Source organism: Ornithodoros turicata, chromosome 2 (genome assembly GCF_037126465.1).
Source record: "Ornithodoros turicata isolate Travis chromosome 2, ASM3712646v1, whole genome shotgun sequence".
Taxonomy (NCBI): domain Eukaryota; kingdom Metazoa; phylum Arthropoda; class Arachnida; order Ixodida; family Argasidae; genus Ornithodoros; species Ornithodoros turicata.
The window spans coordinates 54,911,391-54,930,320 of record NC_088202.1 but is presented as its reverse complement, the minus strand read 5'-3'; positions in this window follow the sequence as shown (position 1 = coordinate 54,930,320).

Sequence of the window (18,930 nt, the reverse complement as noted above, 5' to 3'; positions counted from 1 at the left end):
GGGGAAACGGGGATACGAAACCGTTACCAGAATGCGTGATATCGTTCCTCTCACGAGATGCGCTTTAATATAAAATAAACAAGTTTTAAAGGTTAGCGTAGCCCCTACGACTGCGAAAGTCCCAGCAACAAGGACATCAATAGAACGTAAGCCGGACTGGCGAATCAGAAGGATGCGCACGCTTGAGGGGCTTTGCCAACGATTGTCGCCGAGACGTCTGCCTGGACTTCGTGTCGTCAATACGAATGGATTGCTTATTTCTTCGAAACCCCGCAGATGCTTGCGAAATAGTGAGACTGCGACATGTCGAGGGAAGTACACGAACTCGGTGTTAATGTTCCTGGCTGCACGAAATCAGGCAGGGCAGGGACACAAAACGAAAGTGAGAAGCAGCAATAGCCAGTTGATATCCTGATGTGAAGGAAGAAAGCCAATACGGGGCTGAATATACGCCATCTGTTCCCTTGGTGGTCCTTGTACCAGCGTCCGTTTGAATCAGCACGTTCATAACCCATTGAGCACACTTTACAAAAGAACGGAACGTCCTCCATATACAGGGTGTCCACGCTAAGTGTGAACAGATTGTTTAAAAATATATATAACACTTTTTCCAAGATGAAATCAATTGCAATATAGCATATGCTAAAGGGCACTCCCTAGCAGGGCATTAGCAAAGTCCAAAGACAATGTCTTAATTAACTTTCATTAATTAACTTTTTAATTATAAAGGCTACAAAGTTGTCCCAATGAGAACATCTGTTCCTTTCGGTCACCTGATATCGTAGCCGTTTTTAGAACGAAAATCCGTTCGATAGATCGCCCGCAAAAATTCGTGAAGGAACGCCTTATTTTGTTGATTGCGCTTCTTAGAAGACGCGTATTTCCTTCATCCCCAACGGGGGAGGGGGAAAGAGCACAGTGCCGCCTCATGCGTCGAAGATGAGCTTTAACTTGCGGAAACAAAACAAAACAAATGTATCGGGTGACTCTATCGGAACTGGCCTTATCTTGGGTTGCATTCTCTGTTTCCTTTTAATCTTTTTCCAGGACGCGAGAGGCGATAGTGTGCTCTTTTAGTCGCCCCTCATTCACTGGCTTACGAAGCGTTACGCTTCCGCAGCGGCCACTCTTTCACGCAGAAAAAATTATAAAGGAATAAAAGGGGCACACATTTGCCGGCTTATGTGATTTATTCTGCGACAGGGTCCACTTTTTCATGCTGCTACAGGGGCTTAAAAACCGTTGCCTGGGACGCATTCACGGTGGCTTTTCAACCACCTTGCTCATGTGCTGGCTTGCGTGCTTTACGCCGCGGTAGGGGCCACTCTTTCTTACCTACATCCGCGCACCATTCATACTGGAGTGATTTACAACGTTTGGTTCACCAGTTTTCGTGTTGTTTGACCTGCTTTTATATTATTTCATTTTTCCTTTTTAGAAGCGTTTCTTTTATCGCTACTCACTGCGTAATTTCAGCTGTGAGTGATGGTTATGGTGTAATTAGTAGTGATTTGGTGATAGATGACGTGTGATGGTGATGAAGTAAAAGTAAGTAAAGGTGAGAGGATTAAAAATATAGGAGTTTAGTGAAAATAAAGTATATGGTGGAAAGATGAGAATGTAAAGGTGGGTGACTGTGGTGGCCTAAGCCGTAAGTAGTATGTATAAAGATGGGAAAAGTAAAAGTAAAGGGGAAGGTTATAGGGTTAACTATAAGGATATAAAGGTTAAAAGGATTGTGATTGTTAAGAAGTAAAACAACCAGAAGGTAAATAAGGGAAACACGCTGCACAAAGAATACAAAAAAAAAACCTAAAGAAAACGGCGTGTGTAGCGTGTGGCGGACACTGTGAGCTGCCAAAAGGACTAGAAATAATGTGGCAGGGTATGTAAGAATTCGTAAAAAGTGGTGATATGTTACTAGTTAAAAGGTTAAATAACAATATTATGTTACAATTTAATAAAAACATCGTTGCGCATGACTTAGCAGTTCCGGCCAGAGTTTAACAACAACCTCTCGGTTTGAGAGTTCAAAGATAACGGCGGGTGACATCCAGGTTTTGGAGAAATTAGCATTGTTTAGCCTCTGTTTTTCCCTTTTCAGCACCCACTTAAGTAGTAAAGATAGGTTGAGAGCCGTCGTCAGTGAGAGTTAGAGACATGGACCCCCTGAGCCCTGCGTGTATTTTTCCCTGCGCGGCGCGTGTGGGGAGGGTTGTCCGCGCGCTTATCGGCGGGGGAGGGCTGCGCGTGCGCTCATCGTAGCGTATTTTTCAGCCTGGGCAGACTTCTTTGACCGACTTCACATATTTTTCCGATACAGCAGGTGAGCGGTTTACATGCAGAGACATGCAAAGAAGGGTCATACACAAAAAGTACAAGTCAAAATATATTTATTAATGTCATTCAAGTTGAGATATATTTATTAAAGCCAATAGTGCTGGGAATTGTGATGCCAATCAGGTGAAGCAGAAAAACCCAGCCGAAAAAACCTTCACCACCTGTAACAGGGTGGTGCTCGGGTGGAGGGTTGCTGTGGTGGGCGGAGCGTGACCGGAGGGCTGCGTGCGTGCTTACCATTCACCCTGGGCTGACTTCTTTCACAATTTTCCTACTTGGGCATTGCGTGGCCGGAGGGCACACGTTTACCATTCAGCCTGGGCGGCCGACTTTCGTTATTTTTCAGCCTGGGCCGCCGACTTCACATATTTTTTCCAGCTACAACAGGTGTGCAGTTTACATGCAAAGGATAGCCATACACAAAAGTACAAGTGAAAATATATTTATTAAAGTCATTAGGAATTATGTTATGACTCTGCGTGAATGGGAAAAACTTAGCCAAAAATCTGAAATAGAAGGAACACAATACAGGTAACAAAGAACATTACAGGTATGATGCATTAGCATTGAATAGGTATCACAAATCAAACACAATATTTTTACTAGTGGAAGTTTTCAATGAATCAGAATTGATAGCGCATTTTAAATATTCTTAATCAATACGATTACAATCAAAATTACAAATTGTATTATAAAACGTCTAATATTCCTATACGTGAGAACCATCTTTGCAATAGCGGGAAGTTCTGATAGTTGTATGTAATTAACTGTGAACAGCAGAGACACTGGAAGACTATGGGACACGAACACAAGACGAAATAAAATCTATACCACTACAAAGAAGATATTCCACTTCACCACATAGCACGCTCCTAGCCAACAATCAGAACAAAGAACGACACGAACACAAGAGGAAATAAAATCTATACCAATACAAAGAAGATATTCCACTTCACCACATAGCACACTCTTAGCCAACAAACAGAACAAAGAACGACACGAACACAAGAGGAAATAAAATCTATACCACTACAAAGAAGATATTCCACTTCACCACATAGCACACTCCTAGCCAACAAACAAAACAAAGAACGACACGAACACAAGAGGAAAATCAGAAGAAAAAATCAAACTCCTCAGAAAATAGACATGTTAAAAATGAACTTCACCACATAGCACACTCCTAGCCAACAAACAGAACGACACGAACACAAGAGGAAATAAGATCTATACCAATAAAAAGAAGATATTCCACTTCACCACATAGCACACTCCTAGCCAACAAAGAACGACACGAACACAAGAGGAAATAAAATGCAGAGTAACCTATCATTCAGAAAATCAGAAGAAAAAATCAAACTCATCAGAAAATAGACATGTTAAAAATGAACTTCACCATATAGCACGCTCCTAGCCAACAAACAGAACGACACGAATACAAGAGGAAATAAAATCTATACCACTACGAAGAAGATATTCCTAATCAAAACAACATAGTAATCTATCATTCAGAAAATCAAACTCATCAGAAAATTAATATTCCTATACGTGAGAACCATCAATGCAATAGCGTGAATATCTGTCATCATCCTTTTGCGTTCTCATCATCTCATCATCGGATTGAACTTTCTGTATTAAGTGTACTGGGGTAGCCAGTTTGACATCGTCGAAACTCACATCACCATTTTTTTTTCTTTATTCACATCACATCACATCTGTCATAACATTTCGAGCGCAATAGGGAATCTCATTTTCATATTCCAACATTACTCAATTTTTAATTTCTTATTAAGTGAATAGCATAGACGTAAGGAAATAACGAGAAACAACACAATCAACAGCTACAATTAATAGAGAGCCAAACCTGCGCACCATCCACCACATAGAGAAATAATAGCTAATCAATCTATCAAAGGCGAAATAGCTCAGACTTAACGCTGAAGAACAGAGGAACACGCGGCGATACGTAAACAACAACAGAGGAAAATAATCTATCATTGAACTATCATAAAATCGACCAATATACAATTTTCATTCTAACAAACACTACGAACCTTGATGAAGGTATCCAAGACGTAGAAAATATGCACTGTTTTCACTCTTTTCCTCAAAGCCAGGAGACTTTATGTCTCTATCTATGTGACCATAGCACAGCGCATGCGTTATCACTCAAAGGGTTGGGGGCTATATTCCTTCGTCCAGCAAACAGAACGCTCTAGAGGTCAGATAAGAGAGTTCAAAGGCGATATATTTTATTGTGCAGCGCAAATAGACGTCGATATCACTCGCGGGGGTCACTATCTTTTCGCATCCTTTCCCTGAAACGGAAATCTTTCGTCAAAGTGGTTGACAAGTCGGCTAAGTTTGTAGAGGTGCGATATTGAAAATGTAGAGAAAGTCCAAATTATTAAATGGTAGCAACAATACTCAATCAAAAACGAGAAACAAATTTAATATCTTGCAACAGAAATTTCTAATGAACCACACAGAAATATCAAATGTGAAATGCAAGTCAGAGTTAAGAGACATTCTTAGTGATACTTACTTATGTCAATCGAGTGAACAATTGAAACAAATGCAAGGCAATAATTATTTCAGGCAGTAAGTTCACAACTCATAGAATATCAGACGAGTGAATACTTGAAACAAAATCAAAACAATAATTCTCACGACAGGTGGAGGTTATAGCATTCTAAACCAGATAATAAAATTTTAATCAACAAAATAAACATAGATATGCTTTTAATTAAGTGTAGATGTGCACTTGAAAACAGAAGAGACAATTGCTCTACATTGAAAAGATGGACAGATTTTGTACTCGATACCATAAGTCATGGGAAGATGTGATAAAAAACTGCTTCGAAAAGGAGGAGCCGCGAAACGATTTCATTATCGCTGCATTTCAATACGTCCTAGACATGGTCGTATTCGGAGATATGGTACAAACTACAGAACTGAAGGTGCAAGAATTTATATGCCGAATCTACAATACTTATAAAAATATCTGCACATCAACGTCGGAAGGGCCATTGGTATTGATGGCGGAGTTTTTGAGGTTTGCCAACGAAGAATTGAAATACACTAGACCAGATGTAATTGTAATCATTGCAATGGGCATTGCGTACATCAAGAAAGCAGTCGGATCAAATTATCATATACAAGCGGTCTATATCGCACGATTCATTACGGATTTGTTGAAATTACACATATCTGAGATGGAAAGTACATAAAATCTTATCACGTGATATATTCCACTACCACGACAACGCAATTATTTTCTTCTACCAGTCTCTGCAACGATGTCGAATCAACAGAAGTTCAATATTGTCGTGCAAGGTCTGATGTATGTTGAAACACAACCTGTTGAACAAACAAACCTGTTGAAACTCAACAAACATATCAATTGCGGTGGACCACCGGACGATTTTCATCTAATACTATCTTGTACGCCATTCAAGAACCTTCATACAAAGAAAGGAAGCATCAATAAGAGACTGTGCAAGTTCATCGCGACAAAGTGCAAGTTGTTGAAGCAATACAAACACGGCGACAACATAGCGCCTGCGTTAATCAACGGTGGATTCAAGCGCCCAATAATCAGAATAAACTATGTAATGTCTTCAGAATTCATCAATGAAGACAACAAACGAAAACTTCAGAGTTTGAAATAGAATTGTAATTTATCGAAATAAACAAGTGTATAAATGAAACAATAATTGTAATCTTTGTCATCATTATAATGAATTCTTCGCATCACAATGAAAAACACTTTACATTTAGCATGGCTAGACTGAGAACAATGATCGCTAAGGAAACGAATATTCCACAATTTGTGTAAGAATTCTCATATGGAATGAGACCGAGAAGGCCGGAGAAGGATTGGTCATTGAAATTTAGAGACATGATACATCGATCTATGATTACAAAAAGGATCACTAATCTCATGTGAAAACTTATCATATTTCACGAATTAAATTCCACAGTGCATGTATATTTCTCAATCAGTTGCACTATCCCAGACTTAGTAAAAGAAGAAAAGATGTCTTTGACAAGCAACCCGATTGGAGTGCGGAACAAATAAATAAATATTTTTGTCAACACAGTTGTCCATTGTTTGAGTAGGAAAAAGGAGCCGTCCAAGGCTTGCAGTGGGGGCCAAGATATGGCAAGACGGGAAATAAGGCAAGATAACTGATTGCGGCGGGTCGTTCGCAACAACTTTTACAATCGCATTGAGGTTCACTGCCTGGGAGATAATACGAAGTCTTCGCGAAAAGCGAATCTATTATCAGATGCCACAATGCAAACGAAAGATTTTACGAGCACGACGTACAGGCCAAGTCTACATTTCTAATCACGTAGTCCTCGTAACACACGACACACAAACGTATATGAAATAATTTCCAAGTGGCAATCATATTTTGGAAGAAGCGGATCACACAACAGCCATCAGAAGTGCTTAACCAATGTACAATGAAGATGAGCGTTATGCATAAACACAATGGAAGATATGTTATATTAATTATTATAACCGGATCAGCGCAGGTCACACATAAACATAGATCCAATTCACAAAATATACTCGAGATTTCCCGTAACCATACAGATCGAAAACCTATCGCATTATTTTAGTGTCATGGCATCTGGACACTACAAATGGAAAGGCCATACTTTAATTTTATAAGTCTTTAGCTCATAACGTTGTAACACGCAATATCCACACTAAAGATAATTTTCTTCTTTAAATTTTCAAAATCAAAACTGCACGCTATTTCTTGCATTTTTCTAAAGATATAGATTAAAAAGTTGTGCATATACTCACACATACTATACAAGATATTTGATTGTGGATTAATTGCTAAAATTTATCGATCCACATTAAGGAGAAGTGTTGACTACCACACAGCGGTAAGAGTTTAATCACAATTTGAACAAGTGTTGCGATTTATGATCAGTGTTGTAGAATGTGTAATTTCACAATACGCAAGCTTTAGGTCGCTCACTTTGACGAGCTCTCTTTCATGATGTCAGGGAATTTAATCGAATGGATTGATATTTTCTGTATACACTATAACATAATGCGAATTCTTTATGTCGCGGATATTAAAAGTTACGAATATTTTTCGAACGAAAATTTACTTAAGACTCGAAGAAAGGGTCACCCGGGTCGACGAACCCGTTTCCAGAAAAAGCAACACGCTCGCGTGCGGTACCGCGTTAACGCGTCGGGCGCAGAATCGCATTCGGTTTCGGGTACGACATTATGGAAACGCGGCCCGGCGTGTTGCCGAAATGTCTTCGACGAAACGTCTACATCTACGACGCCCATTGCAATGATTACAATTACATCTGGTCTAGTGTATTTCAATTCTTCGTTGGCAAACCTCAAAAACTCCGCCATCAATCCCAATGGCCCTTCCGACGTTGATGTGCAGATATTTTTATAAGTATTGTAGATTCGGCATATATATTCTTGCACCTTCAGTTCTGTAGTTTGTACCATATCTCCGAATACGACCATGTCTAGGACGTATTGAAATGCAGCGATAATGAAATCGTTTCGCGGCTCCTCCTTTTCGAAGCAGTTTTTTATCACATCTTCCCATGACTTATGGTATCGAGTACAAAATCTGTCCATCTTTTCAATGTAGAGCAATTGTCTCTTCTGTTTTCAAGTGTACATCTACACTTAATTAAAAGCATATCTATGTTTATTTTATTGATTAAAATTTTATTATCTGGTTTAGAATGCTATAATCTCCACCTGTCGTGAGAATTATTGTTTTGATTTTGTTTCAAGTATTCACTCGTCTGATATTCTATGAGTTGTGAACTTACTGCCTGAAATAATTATTGTCTTGCATTTGTTTCAATTGTTCACTCGATTGACATAAGTAAGTATCACTAAGATGGGAATGTCTCATAACTCTGAGTTGCATTTCACATTTGATATTTCTGTGTGGTTCATTAGAAATTTCTGTTGCAAGATATTAAATTTGTTTCTCGTTTTTGATTGAGTATTGTTGCTACCATTTAATAATTTGGACTTTCTCTACATGTTCAATATTGCACCTCTACAAACTTAGCCGACTTGTCAACCACTTTGACGAAAGATTTCCGTTTCAGGGAAAGGATGCGAAAAGATAGTGACCCCCGCGAGTGATATCGACGTCTATTTGCGCTGCACAATAAAATATATCGCCTTTGAACTCTCTTATCTGACCTCTAGAGCGTTCTGTTTGCTGGACGAAGGAATATAGCCCCCAACCCTTTGAGTGATAACGCATGCGCTGTGCTATGGTCACATAGATAGAGACATAAAGTCTCCTGGCTTTGAGGAAAAGAGTGAAAACAGTACATATTTTCTACGTCTTGGATACCTTCATCAAGGTTCGTAGTGTTTGTTAGAATGAAAATTGTATATTGGTCGATTTTATGATAGTTCAATGATAGATTATTTTCCTCTGTTGTTGTTTACGTATCGCCGCGTGTTCCTCTGTTCTTTAGCGTTAAGTCTGAGCTATTTCGCCTTTGATAGATTGATTAGCTATTATTTCTCTATGTGGTGGGTGGTGCGCAGGTTTGGCTCTCTATTAATTGTAGCTGTTGATTGTGTTGTTTCTCGTTATTTCCTTACGTCTATGCTATTCACTTAAAAAGAAATTAAAAATTGAGTAATGTTGGAATATGAAAATGAGATTCCCTATTGCGCTCGAAATGTTATGACAGATGTGATGTGATGTGATGTGAATAAAGAAAAAAAAATGGTGATGTGAGTTTCGACGAAGTCAAACTGGCTACCCCAGTACACTTAATACAGAAAGTTCAACCTGATGATGAGATGATGAGAACGCAAAAGGATGATGACAGATATTCACGCTATTGCATTGATGGTTCTCACGTATAGGAATATTAATTTTCTGATGAGTTTGATTTTCTGAATGATAGATTACTATGTTGTTTTGATTAGGAATATCTTCTTCGTAGTGGTATAGATTTTATTTCCTCTTGTATTCGTGTCGTTCTGTTTGTTGGCTAGGAGCGTGCTATATGGTGAAGTTCATTTTTAACATGTCTATTTTCTGATGAGTTTGATTTTTTCTTCTGGTTTTCTTAAACAAAATACAGAAACCGACACTGAAGATTTTTGTTTAAGTTTAATTTGTACAAGCTTTCGCGTGGAGGTCCACGCTTCCTCAGGTTTTCTGAATGATAGGTTACTCTGCATTTTATTTCCTCTTGTGTTCGTGTCGTTCTTTGTTGGCTAGGAGTGTGCTATGTGGTGGAGTGGAATATCTTCTTTTTATTGGTATAGATCTTATTTCCTCTTGTGTTCGTGTCGTTCTGTTTGTTGGCTAGGAGTGTGCTATGTGGTGAAGTTCATTTTTAACATGTCTATTTTCTGATGAGTTTGATTTTTTCTTCTGATTTTCCTCTTGTGTTCGTGTCGTTCTTTGTTTTGTTTGTTGGCTAGGAGTGTGCTATGTGGTGAAGTGGAATATCTTCTTTGTAGTGGTATAGATTTTATTTCCTCTTGTGTTCGTGTCGTTCTTTGTTCTGTTTGTTGGCTAGGAGTGTGCTATGTGGTGAAGTGGAATATCTTCTTTGTATTGGTATAGATTTTATTTCCTCTTGTGTTCGTGTCGTTCTTTGTTCTGATTGTTGGCTAGGAGCGTGCTATGTGGTGAAGTGGAATATCTTCTTTGTAGTGGTATAGATTTTATTTCCTCTTGTGTTCGTGTCGTTCTTTGTTCTGTTTGTTGGCTACTAGCGTGCTATGTGGTGAAGTGGAATATCTTCTTTGTAGTGGTATAGATTTTATTTCGTCTTGTGTTCGTGTCCCATAGTCTTCCAGTGTCTCTGCTGTTCACAGTTAATTACATACAACTATCAGAACTTCCCGCTATTGCAAAGATGGTTATTAGACGTTGTATTAGACGTAGAGATGGTTATTAGATGGTCATTAGATAGGAATATTAGACGTTTTATAATACAATTTGTAATTTTGATTGTAATCGTATTGATTAAGAATATTTAAAATGCGCTATCAATTCTGATTCATTGAAAACTTCCACTAATAAAAATATTGTGTTTGATTTGTGATACCTATTCAATGCTAATGCATCATACCTGTAATGTTCTTTGTTACGTGTATTGTGTTCCTTCTATTTCAGATTTTTGGCTAAGTTTTTCCCATTCACGCAGAGTCATAACATAATTCCTAATGACTTTAATAAATATATTTTCACTTGTACTTTTGTGTATGGCTATCCTTTGCATGTAAACTGCACACCTGTTGTAGCTGGAAAAAATATGTGAAGTCGGCGGCCCAGGCTGAATGGTAAACGTGTGCCCTCCGGCCACGCAATGCCCAAGTAGGAAAATTGTGAAAGAAGTCAGCCCAGGGTGAATGGTAAGCACGCACGCAGCCCTCCGGTCACGCTCCGCCCACCACAGCAACCCTCCACCCGAGCACCACCCTGTTACAGGTGGTGAAGGTTTTTTCGGCTGGGTTTTTCTCCTTCACCTGATTGGCATCACAATTCCCAGCACTATTGGCTTTAATAAATATATCTCAACTTGAATGACATTAATAAATATATTTTGACTTGTACTTTTTGTGTATGACCCTTCTTTGCATGTCTCTGCATGTAAACCGCTCACCTGCTGTATCGGAAAAATATGTGAAGTCGGTCAAAGAAGTCTGCCCAGGCTGAAAAATACGCTACGATGAGCGCACGCGCAGCCCTCCCCCGCCGATAAGCGCGCGGACAACCCTCCCCACACGCGCCGCGCAGGGAAAAATACACGCAGGGCTCAGGGGGTCCATGTCTCTAACTCTCACTGACGACGGCTCTCAACCTATCTTTACTACTCACTTAATCTCCTTGTTGCATTTTGTAACAAAGCCTCTTGGGTCTGGAGGATCGTTGCCATGGGGTAAGTCACATCTCATTCGCCAGACCTGGTAGGTTATTCCAACGAAGGTCAATGTGAGCTGCTTTTTAATAGATAGATTGCCAGGGAGTTCATCTAAAAATCTCATGTTTGCATAAGTTAATTTGTCTTGTTCGAAGACTTGCATCGCCCTGGACTTAACTGTGTTGAGGAAGGGGCAGCTGAAGAAAAAGTGGTATGTGGATTCTCTGTAACCACATAAAACGCACTTGTTGGTTTCATGTTTTGAATTACGGTGATAATTCAGTTTAGGAAGGATTCCGTGGGTCAATCGCCAGGCGAAAGATTTTCGAGTGCCTTCGAGGAAGTCGGCATGTATACACTTCCACTGAGGTTTTCTACCGGGTATAGTATTTCTGACTTCTCGTTTCTGAGAAGGACGCAAGAGGTGAGCTGGGTCTACAGTTTTCATTTCAAATATATTTACCAAACTGCTTTGTTGGGCTAGTTGGTAATTCATTGTAGAGGAAACACACAGCGCGAAAACAACAACCACGGGAGGAAACATAAGACACACACGGGCGCTAACTCCAACTAAACTTTACTGCACTGAAGGGTGCGCAGCTACAGGAAAGACACAGGAAAGAGCTAAAAGGGCAAAAAAACCCAGGTAGATAAGAACAAGCTAAACAACTTAAAAATTCTACTATCTAGTTCTTCGCCAGTTCAAGTAACCGCCTCTCACCCGAGGCAAGCGAGATAGATGTATCGCTGATACAGAGAGAGCTTTATCTGCAAGAAAGGTTCTCTCTGTATCAGCGATACATCTATCTCGCTTGCCTCGGGTGAGAGGCGGTTACTTGAACTGGCGAAGAACTAGATAGTAGAATTTTTAAGTTGTTTAGCTTGTTCTTATCTACCTGGGTTTTTTTGCCCTTTTAGCTCTTTCCTGTGTCTTTCCTGTAGCTGCGCACCCTTCAGTGCAGTAAAGTTTAGTTGGAGTTAGCGCCCGTGTGTGTCTTATGTTTCCTCCCGTGGTTGTTGTTTTCGCGCTGTGTGTTTCCTCTACAATATATTTACGTCTGGCTTTTTATTTTTAATGTCCCTGTAGTCCTTTACGACCATTTGGTAAAAGGTTCTTACTTTGGTTATTCTAGGATTTCTGTTGTCCAATTTACCTTCAAGTGTAATTACACCAGTACCAAGGGAGTACCACGGGAGTACCAAGGGAGTACCACGCAAAATTACTTATCAGCGGTGAGTCACACCCTATTGTTCGCACCGCCCATATGACGTGCTTCGCTCGTGTAACATTGCTGACATCACCTATGTTGTACCCTCCCTTTTCTTTTGCTTCTTTCATCCAATCGGGTGGTAGTGCTTCCACCCGACTTCCCCAAATGTATGAGAATATAATCTTGTCGATTTGCTTAAAGAGTGCTTTGTCAGCATCTAGTGTGTCTGTTAGGTACTGCAACTTAGAGAACAAGTGTGTTTTGGTTATCTGGATTCTTTCGAACATGTTTGTTTTAACTTTTTCTAGTTTTGCAACAGTATCCTTCATTACGACTATTTTTCTTTTCCAGTTATCTTTTGTGGGTCCTGAGCTACGGAACTCAATGCCAAGAACATTGATCTTGTGTTTGACCGGAAACCCGTACAAATACTCTGTGTCTACACGATTGGGTCCGATGAAAAGGAGTTCACTCTTTTCTTTATTTATTTTTGTCCCACTGAATATTTCATATTTTTTGCAGGCTTCCAAAACTTTGGATACATGTTCAGGGTTTTTAACAACCACCGTAACATCGTCTGCGAAAGCAAAAGTTGGAACCGCTTTCCCTATGCTGCTGGTAGGTGCATGGGTGGGGTTAGCTTTTTAATGAGTTGAAGGAAAGGTTCCATCGTTATAATAAAAAGGGCGGCAGAAAGAGGGCAACCCTGACGCACCCCTCGTTCAATCTTGAACGAGCAGGTAGTATGTCCGTTCACTGATACTCTAGCCTCGCAGCCACTATACAGGGTCTTAATCATGGTAATTAGGTTATCGTCTATGTTAACTTGTTTTAAGCAGTAGAACATGTAGTCATGACTGACACGGTCAAACGCTTTCTCTGAATCTATTGTTATTATGCTTGCTGTATTTTGTGTCGTATTGATCCAGTGTATGATATCAGAAAGTGCCATTACATTAAGTTGTGCGGATCTTAAGGCGATGTTTGCCGACTTTGTGTCGCTGACTATATCAACTAAAGAGTCAGTGATCCGATTTGCAATGACCTTCGTTATTAATTTATAGTCGGTGTTTAATAGAGAGATTGGTCTCCATGCTTTAATATCATTTTTTTGTTGATGTCTTTGCAAATCAACGTAATCCTGCTATGCTTAAAGAACTTGGGTGGTGTACCAGATTTGAATGCAGCATTAATCATCGCAAGAAAGACCTGTAGCCTTACCTTTAAACGTTATCTCATCTTCTGTGAGTTGGGTCTGCTCTTTTTTGTACAAGTTTTCATAAAACCGGGCCACCAAGGACTCAATGCCCTTTTGTTCAGTTATCTCCACACCATTTTCATCTTTTATCGAGGACACTTCGTGCTTGCATTCACCGAGTGTTTTATTTAGTAGGACTTTTGTTGCCCAATTTTCCTGTTCCCATTTTTCAGTTCTTAACCTTAATCGTGTGGTGTCCCACTTTTTTTGCATTAATTTTTTATGTTCGTCCTTCAGTCGGGCTAGTGCTTCTGCTAAACCTGGGCCGCTGGTTCCGTCGCTGCTTAGCAGGGCTATTGCATTAGCGACCGTTTTTATTTCTTGTCTTCTTTCTTTGTCTAGGGTTTTTCCCCACTTTTGGTATACACGAGCAACCTCTGCCTTTATATGGTTCGATTCAGTCGATGAGATTTTGGTACTTAATCGCTGTTGCAAAATTTGTTTTACTTCATTTGCTCGCTGTTCTTTCAGGAGCATAGGGTTTAGCCTCCACGCGCCTCTTCCTCTTACTGTACCGTTACCTTTAATTTTGCACGTTACCAGAGCGTGGTCGGAAACGGGAGAATTGAATACATTTACTTCCGTTGCAAGATCTATTGTATTTTCGGTCCCGTATATTCTATCTAATCTGGCTCTGTACTCTCCATTTTTCCAGGTGATCTTTGGCTTGCCCGGATGCAGTTTTGACCAAGAATCTGTCAAGTTTGCTCTGTTCTCAAATTCGATAAGGGTACGTGAACCATAGGTTATGTTTCTACCACGGGGTGGTTTCCTGTCGGCTATCTCATTTTCTACGCAATTAAAATCACCCAGCATTATTAGCTTACGTGCATTACTAACATAATCGTCTAGCGAATTATAAAAGGATATTTGGTCTGGGCTTCTAACTGGGGCGTACACGTTTAGGATTTTAAAGCCTGTTTTGAGGATAACTGTCAGGATGCGCCCGTTGTAATCACGTTCCATGCCTATGGATAGTTCTTTCATTCACCCAAATAAAATAATAGCTACACCACCTTGTCGATTTGTTGAGAAACTCCAGAAGCTCCTAACGTTAAAAAATTCGTCAAAGCCTTGTATATACTTTCTGTCGTTTACGTAAGTTTCCTGGAGGGCAAGCACATCTAACAGTTCTGATCTTGCAAATTCGATTACTTCATTTTGTTTTGCCCGAGTCCTAAGGCCTCGGACATTCCAAGTCCCTATATGCATAGTCCTAACTAGCATAAAGAGGGTGAGAAGAGTGCTACTAATTTTTAATCCCATTTTGTGGTACAACTTAAAGGTGTGTTCTCATCAACCGTTTCCTCTATTGTAGCCGACAACACACCGTTGGGGTTATCGTTGCTGGCAGATAAAGCAACAGCTTGCTTTTTTGGGGGTTAATTTCTGTTGGCGTTTTCTCACTTTCGCTAGAGCTACTGCTATCAACTGACAGGTTAAGTTCCCTGCTGTATCCGTCAATTAAATCATATGCGTTTTCAGACTATACTATTTTACTTCTTGTTTTCTTTTCTTTATTCCCACGTTTCCTTTTTGTCACTCTTGTCCACTGATTATCTTCAGATGCTGAAGCATAATCACTGTTCGCGTTATCATCGTCTGTTTCCGGCACCGCAACTTCGGCAATGTTACTTGGCGCAGTGATGCTATCTGTGCGAATGATTGCACGGGTTTGGTTGTCTACGTCGCATGTCGCTAATTCGAAAGATGGGAGCAAAAACTCAGTCAATGTTTTCCGGTGGCTTACTTCTCGGATCAAAAAGTTGTTTGCTTTGAGGATCACTATCGTGGGCAATGTAAAGGGGCTTCTTTCTATTTTCGTCATACAGGGGATTTGGCACGCTTTTGCTACTTGGTATTTACAAACTGGTTTTGAAAAGCAGCTGATTGATTGCGGTTCATTAATCTGGGGGATAACTTTTATTATTTCTTCGTTTGGTAGTTCCGTCGTTTCCTTCTCTGTCATTTCATCGGTTTGATTACTTTCCTGTGACACAGCGGTTGTGGCTTTGTTGTTCTCAAGAATTGGCTCGTTTGCTGGATTGCGGGAATCTGTCAGAAAAGGAGTCTGGCCGTTCTCTGCCCCAATTTTCTCGTTACCTTCTATGGCAAGGTCGTTGGTACTGGGAATAACCCAGAGCGGAAGCAAAACTCTTCTGCCGGTAGTCGCTTATCGGGTGGTCCCCGGAGCATCTGGGGCATAGGACCGTGCTCGATGGGTGACCAAAGGCATCGCATCTGGCACACTTTGGCGTGGTGCAATTACTGTTTAAGTGGCCCTCGCGGCCACACCGTCGGCAGACGCGGACGACACCGTGGTATATTCGCACTGTACTATAAAGGAACGAGTGCCTGTATCTACTTTGAAGAAGTTTGGAATAGGGCGCTCCATCTTAATAAAGATCTGGTAGACGCCGCTTACCCAGCCATAATGTTTTTTTGTATTTGGCTTCCTCAATTTTTGCCAGTTTCCCGTAACATTGTATGGTTCGCTCAAGGTGACAGGGGTCAACCCCGGCTGGGTAGTAAAAGACCGACATTCGCGTTGTACGGTATCCCAGGTAGTTGAGGCGGTATTCTGCACCCTTTATCGCTAAGGTTGAGTCGCTCGCGAGTTGGTGCGCGATGTGCTCCGCTTGTGTCTCGATTTCATAGCGACCGAAACCGAAGTTTACAACTCTTTTGTAGTCATCTTGGTGCCTCTTTAACACGAGGCCTTTGGCTACATCCTCAAACAAAACGCCGCGTGGAACGCTTAACGTAAAGATACACGGGCGAACAGCTCTGACTTGGTCCATTTTGTTAAACTAAAAAGAGAATAAAGAAAACGCCAAAACTAACAAAAAAACAACAAACAACACATTAGGAACACTCGTATTAGTTGACTAAGTTTAAAAAAAAACGGTTGCCCTGCCGGGGATCGAACCCGCGGCGAGACGGGACCCTTTTTCGGCGGCGGCCGAGCTGCCTCTTGTCATAGCCTCCTATATACTGATCAGCATATAGGAGGCTATGCTCTTGTTTACCTTGTAGCTAGGCCTACCACTCAAGAAAAACTCAAAATTCTGCCATAATTCTGTCACAAAGAGTACAAAATTCACTCACCTCACATTCCTGACATTTTTATAGATGACCACAACCAAAAGGACACCAGCTCACGAGCAGAGGGAACGCCAAACTTCGTACTCCAAACTTTGCACGTATAGCATACGTTTGTAAGTCAAACGTCGCCATGCCAGTACTGGACAGCTGTTTCGGCCTTCTTGGGCCTCATCAGCAGTACGCAGGCAGGGAACGTTTGAGCGGATGGCGTCAGAAGGTCACGTGGCACGTGATGCCTCCCGTCAGGGTGTCATAAGACACCTCTGAAAGCCCAGTGCAAAGCCAGTCAAGTGTATAAGGCGGAAAAAAATTAGCAGGAGCCCTTTGGCTGCACGTATAGCATATGTTTGTAAGTCAAACGTCGCCATGCCAGTACTGGACAGCTGTTTCGGCCTTCCTGGGCATCATCAGCAGTACGCAGGCAGGCAACGTTTGAGCGGATGGCGTCAGAAGGTCACGTGGCACGTGATGCCTCCCGTCAGGGTGTCATAAGACACCTCTGAAAGCCCAGTGCAAAGCCAGTCAAGTTTATAAGGGGAAAAAAATTAGCAGGAGCTCTTTGGCTGCACGTATAGCATATGTTTGTAAGTCAAACGTCGCACGTGATATATATATATATATATATATATAAATCATCGTAATAATATATGTATACAGATATTGCATTGTACTTGCTATGAAAGCTCGGCACCCGATACACAGAATCTCACGTACGAGGGGGTGTAGGATAAAATGATAAAATGATTCCGTCCACACGTCAATCCTATGCGTGTCATACTCGTTAAAATGACAGTTTGTTTATATTAGAATCGCCAAAAGTATTCATACAAATACATGCGTTTCGGATGACGCACGTGAAAGCTGATCCAGGAATTTCGGGATCACTCATGATGGTCTTTGTGGCAATGGCCAACATACCTGACAGGGCAGTGTCCTTGCTTTTCTGGACATTAGGACCTAGTTCAGCGGATAGATAACTAACAGCCAGAATTAGAAAGCGAACATACGTCCGGTCCGATAGATGACGTTGAAGTAAATCCGTGGTGTCGAGTTCCTGAGTGCCGAGGTAGCCATCGCTACAATACAGTCCCCTCTTTCCATGCTCGGTAGCTGAAAGTTCTACGCTGTTTTTTTTTAATTACTCTTCAACCTACTTGCTCCATTCGTGCGGAACTCTTCTAATCAGCCCCATAGGGTTGGACCATAAGCGTGCTTCAAGTGCCCAAGTACAAGACCATGTCAACAGTAAAAAGTGACATGAAAATTTGCGCTCTACTAGTCACTGATTTGAGTTACGAGCGATAAAGTGTAGCTCCATGGGACGGACTTTTGAGGGGACTTCTTCTCCGGGGAGCTTGCTGGGGACGTTTTCTCCGGTGGCGTTTTCCGTGCGGAATAAATTATCTTACCGAGATGTTAGGAACACCGAAGTTATTTGATGAGTCGAAAACACCTATGCTCATTTCTACCTACAACGTACCAAATGCTATGCATATGAAGAAATAGTAGGCGGAGAACGCTGCGACAATACCTCCCTGCTCCGAGTCCATATTTCTCCATATTTTTAAAATGTACTTCTGGCGTGTCGCAGAGAAAAGTAGACAGGCAGACAGCAAGGAGGCAACAGGATGTGGCTGCACTCGGCTCGCTAAGAACTGGAGCCCGTGAGCGCGTGTCAACGTTTATTTTTGGCGCGTATCTTCCGGTGGCGCCGACCTGCGGCCGCTACAGGGCTCCCCCCCCCCCTCAGAGAGGAGGCGACGTGGAGCTAAGGACACGAAGCGGAGCTGCCCAAGTAACTTTGCGACGAGGCTTCGGAGGAGATAAGGCGGGGGGAAGAGTCCTCGCCAAGAGCGAGTGGGGGGTAGCGGGGGCGACGGCTTCAAGGTAGGCCGGCTAGAGGCGGTCCAACGAGACGACATGGCGCTGGCCCGCGATGTCGATTGTGAAAGTCTTGTGGTTGCGGGCGAGAACACGGTAGGGACTATTGCAGTGTGGCTAGAGCGGTTTCCGCACAGCATCATGGTGCAGGAACACGTGAGTGCTCGTGTTGAAGTCGGGGTGGAGGAAAACTTTGGAGGGGGGCGGCAACGT